The following is a 10,971-nucleotide window of genomic DNA, read 5'->3' as shown; positions in this document are numbered from 1 at the left end:
GTAGGAACTTTTATTCATTATGAAAAGTTACAAATAAACGGATTACATTTGTTTAGAAAACACAAAGAAAACAAAGAAAGAGAGATTAGATAGAGTACAAACAAGCGTACACTTAAACATAAGTTGAAATGTCTAGACACAAGCTTGTAGAAGAAACAAGTTCCATCATATATAAATACTAGACCAATCAAACAACAAGGATTGTTATTCAATAGCCAAAGTAGTAGTTATATTTGAAGGCATATAATCTTGCAAATTAGCTGCAATAGGATTCTTCACGCGATGTTTTACCGAACTTGTTAAATTTGAAGTTGCTACAAACCCATTTTGTTGGGTGCTTTGGTATGGCCAATACGCTGCAATTGGGCTCCTTACGCGATGACTTCCATCACTCCACTCAATTGACCCGTATGTCATGAATGTCACCAACATATCAGCTGGTATATCAAATCCAACCACACTAGTAAATGTTATGGTGTATGATTGTGTTTGTTGACTAGCATCAAACACAAGTTTTGGAGGGGAAACTTTGACACGAACATAAGATGGTTGAGTCAGAACAGTAACTGAATATTCAGCGTTCGGTGAAGGCCCAACATTTTTCACCACCCTTTTGTATGTTACCACATCATCGACAGATTTAAAGACAACCGAAAAGGATGGAACATTGAGATTACCAGGATTTGAATAAATCATTGTGCGACAATCAACAACAGGCGTGCTTTGGACAAAGATTCTAGGATCATTTCCAGTGAAACATAAGAAAGATACATAGTCACTAGTATCAAGATCATAGACTAGCCCAGGATCGAGAGCAGTGTCAGGGCTAATATGGCCAGATCCATGAAGGAATGGTGAGGATCGCTTCCCCGTGGAAAGATCAATGATGTTGTTGCCTGCTTTGTCGAGGTTATAAGCAGTAGTCATGATTGCAGACTTGATAGCAGCAGGGCTCCATGTAGGATAATTCTTTCTTAACAAAGCGGCCAAACCACTTACATGTGGACAAGCCATGGAAGTACCAGAGATAATGTTGTATTGCACCTTTCTGTTATCAATATCTAACCCACTAGGCCCTACAGCGTCTGTCCAACCGGCCAGGATGTTAACCCCCGGAGCTATAACATCCGGCTTTAGGATTTCGGGGGTGATAGGATTGGGACCACGCGAAGAGAATGCTGCAACCCTTGGTGCGGATGGTGAGGGACTTATAACAGTCCCTCGAAAGTTTATTCTTGCGGTTGGTTTACTAGCACTGGATATGTATCTTTTGATAATATTAAGATTTGAATAAGTTACTGTAACAGCAGGGATGAAAAATGGATTAGCAATCAATTCATCACCTTCTTTTGCTTTGTTTATCAAAATCATTGCTAAACCTCCAGCTTGATTAACTGCATAACTCTGAAACACAGCAGAAGTGCCATCTCCAGACTCACAGACCACCATTTTTCCAGATACTTTTGAATTGTCGAGCTCTCCTATATTAATAAAAAAATTAAAAATAATGCATAAGTGATAAAAATCATAATGTCAATATGTCATACAAGTATGCAGTAATAAGAGATAAATTAAAGGAAAATTCTACTATGGTCCACTTTATTTGGACCATCACTATACTAAATTATCATTGGTCGATTATTTATTTATTTTTTTACCTTGGTCAAACCTTATTTTTAGTTATTTCCTTTTTTAATTCTTTTTTTATTTTCCAAAATTTAATTACTGAATTTACGAAAATCATTTTTATTACATTTTCAAAATTTAATTATTAAAATCAGATTTTAATAAAATAAAAAAAAATGATTAAATAAAAAAACGATTAAATTAAAAAAATCAAAATAAAAAAATTGTTCATCAATGTTCTTCATAGTTCATCAATGTTTTTCAAGTTTTTTTTTATTCATGGATGAGATTAAACACGAACACATGATCTATGTCCATTAAATTCACTCGCGCATCGAAAACGAATAACAATATGGATCGATTTTAAAAGCAAATGCGAAATTTTAAGATATCAAAAAGTTATAGTCGTTGCGAATTTGGGCAGCGATTTAAATCCCTAAATTATAGGTTTGGATTGTACTAAATCATTCAACGTTTGCAAAAACGGTAATTTTATGAAATCGAATTAACAATTTTTAAGTTTTACGATAATCGGGGTTTGTCATGAACATCTGAAAAAGAAATCGCATCCTTAATTTTTCGAAACCTTGTTTGATCCAAAAAAACGGAAATCGAAATTGAAATCTTGCTTGTGTAAAATGTTTTACCCAAATAAAGGATAGGACATTACCCGTTATGAAAATTGTAAATTTTAAAAACATATGACATTAAGTTCTTTTGGACATTATCAATTACTGATTTATAATTCATTAATATCTTGTTATCTTCTTAATTCGGTAATTTACGTTCTTCAAGATAATCTGATAAGAAAACGTATGATTTTTTTTCGAAACGCTGTTTGATCCAAAAAAAAAAGGAGACTGAATTACAAATCGTATTTTTGTTTAAGGAATTTACCCACATACGGATAGGACATTACCTATTATATACATTTTAAATATTAAACGATTATGACCACACGTTATGTTAGAAATAACCAATTATTTTAAGTACTTTACGACCTTTGCAAAATATTTGTAGCTAAACATGTATAGAAATGAAAATGAATCTAAATTAATGATTATATATATAAAAAAAAAAAATTATGGATACAATATCTTTTAGGATATCTTTTAACATTAGAAATATTTTTTAAAAAAAACATTTCAATCACCAATTATAATATAGTTTCCTAATTTCTTATCTTATTATTATTGTATAGAAGATTTTAAAATCAATATAATTTTCAAATTTTAAAAGATTATATTCTAATATTTTCTAAATATTAGAATATATATCTATACTATAACTTTGTAAAATTATTGATTTATATATCTTTAATAATGCAAAACATGAAATGTTTGATAAACAATCGTGTAAAATGAATTTAAAAAAAGGATAAAATTTGGTAAATAGAATATTAATAAATAGGATAATAGCTAATTTATTTTCCCTCAAATTTTAGATTTTTTTGAGATTTTGTTATTTTTTCACACAATTTGGTTAATAGAATATTAACAAAATCTTAGGATAAAAACTTACGTACTTTCCCTCAAAAAAAGATAAAATTTATGATTTTAAATCTATCTTATTTTTTTAAGGAAACACTTTAAGTCTTTCTTTTCTAATATAAGATCATATTTTCAATATTTTTTTTTTGACATGCTTATCGTAAAATAAAATCAAAATGTTGGTTTCCCTCAACTTCACGTCAAAAAATTCATAAAGTTGGAATTTTTACAATATCCAAAATACATATGGTCATTCGTCAAGCTCAATAAACTTTCTTTTTTGGGTAATAACCAAAGTACACATAAGTTAAAACCTGAACTATAAACAGATCACAAAATTCCCACTTGTGTTCTACGTATCAAACAAGTTTTAGAAGTCTTCTTCCTCTAATCGATTTGCTCATTATATATCTTTTTATCCTAAAATTGCGTTTTCTTCCTTTGATCGATTTGCTCATTATGTAGGCTTGGACATTAATTTTTGTTGTTTGGTTTGTGTAATTTGAAATTTGAACCATCTTTCTATAAGGTAAAAAAAAAATCATATATTTAAAGCAATCAAAATTGAAATTTATATTAACAATGGAATGTGTTAGATTTAAGATCTATTTGAAGAATATTGCCTATATGATGGCTGTTGATTGCTTATTTTTAGACAATATTGTTACTAAATGATACATAAGTTATCCCATATAAATTGTCATCCAAATCTTTTTCAGATATTCTATTATAATATATGACGTACTATTTAGGAAATAAATCAATAATATATAATAGTGTTGTTATCAGTTATTTTTTTATGACTCAGAAAATATAGACTATAAATTTAAAAGGAAACTAAACAAATCAAACAAAGATACTCGTAGAGTCGTAGTACTAACCATTGGGTAAAAACTAGATACAAAAAATCACATTTAACATGTAACGCTATTTTGACAAATAGGAAAAAGAATATTTTCGATTATCATTAATATAACTAAAATACGTGTATGTACAAAATAGAAGCATGATAAGTCCTAATTATAAGGAATACAACTAGCAATAGTAGCATGTATTTAGCCTATATATAAGGGGTTGAATATTGGCTTTCCTAATTTATAAATACAAAAATATATTTACTATACTTAACAATTTGTCATTGTATTCTTTCAATTAAAAAAAAGTTTGCCATGTAGTTGCTTATCTCCACGTTTTTTTTTCATTTGGTTATTATATGGGATTCGTCTAATATTAGGATATGACATTACTTATATATTTAGAATTGGTCTCAATCTCCTTAATTATCGTAAAATTATAATAATAACCGAAGACGGTTCATTATTTTAATTAATAAAGGTGGTTAATTTAATTTTGAGTAATATGCATACAAAAATCAAACCACAATAGCTGATATATAAGTGATCATTGATACCAAACTTGGTATACGTACATTGTGACTTGGCTAGTGAATGAAGATTGAGGGCCATGATCCTATTTGCTATCAATTAAGAAAAATATTAAGATATTAATGCATGCACAATATGAACTAATAATTAGCAATGTCCAAAATAACGTATGGTCGTAGACCAAATAAACAATAATATTGCGTTTTATAGGTAATGTCCTATTAAACATTTGGGTTAATGCCTTATATGTAAACAGAAATGAAAACTATATCTTTTTTTTTGGGATCAAATAAGTATTCTAAAACAAAAAACGTTGTCTTCTCCAATTTGCTCACAAACCCAGATTTCGAAAAATTGTTATTTTTTTTATTTTCGCATACATATAATGACCGATTTTGCATCCCTTGTTTGCGATTATATCTAATTAACATTTATTGTTTTAGGATTAAGAACAATCCCATATTCATACATGAATCTAAATTTCGAATGAACTCTTCACATATATATAATATGTAATTAAATCGATGCATATTTTCAGTTTTCATGGATGTGCGAGTGTATTTACGGGACAAAGATTACCATAATGGTGGTTAATCTCATCCATGGATGAACAAACTTGAAGAACAATGATAAATAATGAAGAACATTGATGAACAATTTTTTGATTTTGATTTTGATTTTTTAAATTTAATGTTATCTTTTTATTTAATTAAAAACTGATTTTAATAAATAAATTTCGAAAATAATAAAATAATTTTCAGAAATTTAGTAATTATATTTTGAAAAATAAAAATTGAATTAAAAAAGGAAAATACTAAAAATAGTATTTGACCAAGGTTAAAAAAAAAATTAAAAATTCGTCCAATGATAATTTAGTATAGTGATGGTCCAAATAAAGTGGACCATAGTAGAAACATCCTTAATTAAATAGTACTCCCCCCACTTACACTCTAATCTTTTACACTACTTATTATATAAGTATTAACTTTGACTACTATAGTTTTTTTAACTAACATAATAAAAAACATATTTAATTATAAAACATGGTGTTAGATACGTATTATTATAGCTCATAATATATATAATTTATTGAAATATTTAAAAAATACCAAATCATATTTTTTTTTAATTGTAAATTACCACCCACCTAGTTTTCATAAACAAAAAAAAACTCCCACCACTTTTGCCCAACTCCCTTATATGACATCACGATGAGTCCCACTATCAATTGTACCTTTTTTTTCCCTCAATTCTCACCTTTATTTTTCCATCTTCTTACTATTTGTCTAGATTTCAGATCAATTTGCAAATCCATTAGGTGTTATTTAGGATTTTAATTCGCTAATATATTATTCAAGCCAAACGACAATGCAAAATCGATGGCATAATCATGTTATAGAGAGCTTTATTTAATTAGGGTTTATAAAATCAATTTGGGGGTGATTCAATTAAAATTAGAGTTTATAAATTAAATTTGTGAAGTTGATTCTGTGGTTAATTAGTTGCATAATTGGTTAATTACAATGATTAGGAAGAAGAAAGGTGAAATTCGAAGGAAGAAAGAAGGAAAATTGGTTAGTGGGACCCACCATGACGTCATATTGCATATAAGGGAATTGGGCAAAAGTAGTGGGAGTTTTTTTTTTGTTTTTGAGAAAAGTAAGTGGTAAATTGGTAATATACAATTAGAAAGCTTAAGGTGATACTCTCTCCGTTTTTAAATACTTGCTCCATTTTTCCATGCGCGATTTTTAGGAGATATTGGTGAAAATAATAAAATATAGAGGTAGTGTTCCGAACCTAGTGGAGTATTTGAGTGAATAAAAATTGATATAAAGCAAAAGTAGTGGAAGAATTAGAGGAGAGAGAGTATTATGTTAGGTCCACTAGGTGTGAGAAATGAATTAAATATTGTAAATTCTTTCCAAAAAAAGGAAAAAAAAACGGCCAGAAATGAAAATTGGAGAAGTATTTAAAAACGGAGGGTGTATTGTACAAATTATGAACAATAGGTGGTAGTATTTTTCAAATTTTCCTGGTATTTTTTTATTTATTTTATTAATACTTTTAATATAAAAATTAGATCGTCAAATGAGTACATTGACATCAGTTCTTATGCTAAAAAGAAAGGATACATTTTTTTCACTGAAGTTGGAATAAAAAGAAGTACGGACTATAGAATAAACATATTGAGTAACAAAAAAAAGAAATATATACGGGATGTAATAATACCTAGATTGCAAAATTTGCTGCCGCTATATTCACCGGTAACCAGCGTCAGATAAGCAGTAGGTACTTGAAAAGGACAATCACTCAAAGTCGACCCTGTTATCACCTCACCATTGGTGAGCATCACATCCGCCGAGAACTCCCTGTTAATGGTAGAAGCTCCGACGGTCAATATCCATGGTGCCACGTTGTTGACGGTAAAATAGTCTGGTCCGGTATTCCCAGCAGCGGCTGAGACCACCACCCCTCTTTCCATGGCATGAAATGCACCAATAGCTACGGGATCGTTGGAGTAAGTTTGGGAATTGCCAAGGGACATAGACAATACGTGAACACCGTCTTCAATTGCCTGGTCCATTGCCTTTAATATGTCAGCTGATGATGATTGTAAGGGTGTTCCCCAAAAGACCTTGTAGGCGGCAATGTGTGCCAGCGGCGCCACCCCACGAGCCTGTCCTACAGCGTACTGGTAGTACCCAACATTATCCGCAGGTAATCCTCCCGCTGTTGAGGCACAATGGGTTCCATGCCCATTATAGTCCCTTGGTGACTTTATAGTTTGTATTGGCCCAAACTGCGCTTCATACCTACAAAGTGTGTTGGAATATTTGTTTCAAACTATTAGTGGCTCATTATTATTATTATTATTATTATTATTATTATTATTATTATTATTATAATTTAGACAAGTGGTTATTTTCACCTTTTAAAAAAAAAATCAGGTTTAATAAGTTTAGATTAGTCACAATAAGATCCAATAAGTTTAATAAGGTTTAAAAGTTCAAATCAATAAAGCCTAGTATGTTTTAAAAAAGTTAAATAAGGTCTAAAAAATTCCAATAAGTTAAATAAGCTAGGTTTAATAAGTTCCAAAAAGTTCTAATCAAGTTTCAATAAATCTTATAAATTTTAATAATTTAATCGGTTCTAATAAGTTCCAATAAGGTCTAATAAATTTAATAAGGACAATCAATTCAGATAAGTTCAGATAAATTAGGTCCCATAAGGTCAAGAGAACACACCCTAAGTGATTAACTTATGTTAGTGGAGTTTTAAGTGTGGTGGATTAATTAAGGAAATTTTGACAATTACCACCTTCTGTTTTCAAAAACATTAAAAGTTACCACCTTCATGCCTCCCAACTACCACATAAAGTCATTATGGGCTCATTCTTTCCCTTTCCTCCCTATTTCCCTCACAATTCTTATTCCTAACTCAATTCTCATCCCCCCTTTCACTTTTTTTCCCCCAAACAATCAAAAACACTTCAATTCACTCCTCCAAATCAAAATTAACGAACAATTATCGGTGGTTTGGGGAAAAAAAAGTGAAAGGGGGGATGAGAATCCAGATTATTTCATTTATATACTACGGAGTAGTATTATTATAAGGGGGCCATCTTTATAATTATTGAAATTGACGTTGGGCCACGGGGACAGGGCCTCCACTGTTTGTGTATAACTTTAAAATAATTAGTGGCTATTGTATTTTATTTCTTAGGTAGTTAGTAGCTTAATCTTAGGTGTTCATTGAATTTGTTATTTAGTTGATAAGAATTGCTAGTGGTAGTACGTGCAATATGCTTCTTCAATTTGAGTGGTACTTTGTTTATTAGTGGGCCTTAATACTAGGAAAGTACTGTAGTTGTGTTTAGTGTTAGCTTATTTAAATCAATTATTATTATGTGCACCATGGTGCACCTAGTGCACCACGACTATACTTTTGAACATTTAGTGAAAAAAATATTGAACATTTTACAAAAAATGAACATTTAGTAAAAAGAATATAAACACGTCACAAAAATTAAACATATACATGCAATTTTCATGTTCATATTTCATCAAGAAATGTTCATTTTGTTTACATTAAATGTTCAGTTTATATTACAAAACTACTGAATTATTACGAGTCAGTTCAAATTTTGTCTAACTCGTAATAATTCAAAATTTGCGATTGTTCAGTTTTTTTTACTAAATGTTCAAAATTTATTATTGTTCATATTTTTTTACTAAAAGTTCAAAATTATAGGTGTGGTGCATTGCGATTTTTCAGATTTTTTTTACTAAATGTTCAAAATTTGTGATTTTCAGATTTTTTAACTAAATGCTCAAAATTCTTGATTGTTCAGATTTCTTTTACTAAATGTTCAAAAGTATAGGCATGAAACATTGCAATTGTTCAGATTTTTGACTAAATGTTCAAAATTTGCGATGTTCAGATGTTTTTACTACATGTTCAAAATTTGCAATTGTTCAGACTTTTTTACTAATTGTTCAAAAGTATAGGCGTGGTGCACCTATTTCTAGGTGCACCTTGGTGCATCTTAAAATTTGCCTATTTAAATGATAGAATTTCTTTTGTACTTAAGTTATTATTACGTAGAATTATTAAGAATCAATATGAGTTTAATATTTTTTATTTTTCTAAAAGAAAATATCAGTTTATTATTTGTTAAGCTTTATCTTTTACTTTCATTTACTACCTCCGTTACATATTAGTTGCAACTTTGGGGATTATTTGTGAGAGATAAAATATTCCAAAGTTGCAACTAATATGTAACTGAGGTAGTATTTCTTTTTACATCATCCTCCAGCCCCTAGTGGCTCCGCCCATGCTCTATATTTCCCTTTGCCATTTTTTTTTCTCTTTCCCAATTGTGTGGTATTTACAACTTTATTTAATCTGATATATGTGATCATTTATTTACACTTTACACTATAAACAAATTGAAAATTTAAAGCTTAAATGAGCATGGCCAATGTCTTACCCTTTGTAAAAAGTACGTGCGCCAATAAGTTTATTATTACAAGCACTAGCAGGAAAATCAGGTGCCGTTTCGCATATACCCTTCCAGTTGACTGGTTTCAAGTTAATGTCATCAAAGCTTGGTATATCAGGTCGTATCCCACTGTCTACAACCCCAATTATGATACCGGATCCGTAATTGGTTACGGGCCATATTCCTGACCCATCAGAGAGGTCCATGAAGCTTGGTGATAGGGTTGTTGCGGGCTCTACTATCTGGTCAGGAATGACTGACAGCACAGAAGGATGGTGGCGGAGCTTGGAAGCTAGAGATGCTGTAATATGGGCGGCGAAACCAGTCGCAGAGTGAGAATAAGTGTAGAGAATGTCTTGTTGTGTTTCTTTGGTGGTGGTGGTGTTGGAGGAGAGAGAGTGGAGGATGGAGGAGTACCAGTCGTGGGCGGAGGCAAAGGCGTTCGGCATGTGGGAATGTGACATGTGGACGATGAAGGTGGATTTTTTGGATAAAGATGGACGTAAAAAAAGGTAGAGGATGAGAAATGGAAGAAGATAGGAGGGCTTAGAGAGAGTTGCCATTTTTTAGCTGATGAGTTTGTATGGACGCCTTCTTAGATATACATGGGTCACCTTATATATTGGTGTTCAAAGTGAATAATGTCATTTACGTATTTACTAAAGTTAGACCTTGTTATTAGAATATTAAGTGGGTTGGATCAAAGTTAGTGGTACTCTTGTTCATCCGTTTTGTTTTTTTTTTTTATTCTTATTTTTATTTTTATTTTTTTTGAAACATACTTCTTTATTATAGTACACTATTTTTTGTCTTTTTGAAAATTTTTATATCAATTGTATCCTTTCCTTATTTTGTATGTTTTTGCACATTTTGACTGTGTGCACAAGTCACATAGACCTGGCAAACGGGTCATTCGGGTCAGGTCATTTCGAGTCAGCTAACATTTGGATCAAATACAGGACGACTCAAGTCAAGTCGGGTTTTGGGTATTACTCGGGTCAAGTATCGAGTCGAGTTCAGGTCGGATCAATTGCGAGCCAGATGGGTTTGTTCAAGTCATACCATTTCTGGGTCAAGTATGTTCGGGGCATATTTGGGTCGAATTAAAATGGGTCAGGTCATGTTCGGGTTGTTCTATTAGTGGATCAAGCTCCAATTGATAATTTTATATTTTAATTATTATTATAATAAGAACTATCAATTCAGTTTATGAGCTTGACTACGGTAGAAGATAAGTAATTTCGGATCAGGTCATTTCGAGAATTGGGTCAAAAAAGGGTCGAGCATAATCGGGTCGGGTCAATTCAGGTAACGCCTAAGATCGTGTCAATTCCATTATCGAGTTGGGTCGAGTCGATTTCGGGTTTCTAGTTGATTTTTGGTCGGGTCATTCGAGTCGGGTTCTCAGGTCCGGGTCAGGATCGTCAGGTCTACGTGTACACACAAAATATTATTCTTTACA

At 31.1% G+C, this 10,971-nt stretch overlaps 1 pseudogene; it reads right to left on the bottom strand.

The window, feature by feature from the left end:
* Positions 1-204: 204 nt before the first annotated feature.
* LOC145617011 (subtilisin-like protease SBT1.4 pseudogene) lies at positions 205-10,072 on the bottom strand (annotated as a pseudogene).
* Positions 10,073-10,971: the final 899 nt, after the last annotated feature.

The sequence above is a fragment of the Chenopodium album genome, chromosome 26 (assembly GCF_948465745.1).
Source record: "Chenopodium album chromosome 26, dcCheAlbu1.1, whole genome shotgun sequence".
Lineage (NCBI taxonomy): Eukaryota > Viridiplantae > Streptophyta > Magnoliopsida > Caryophyllales > Amaranthaceae > Chenopodium > Chenopodium album.
The sequence above is the reverse complement of the archived record's forward strand: the minus strand, read 5'-3'. Positions and strand labels throughout refer to the sequence as shown.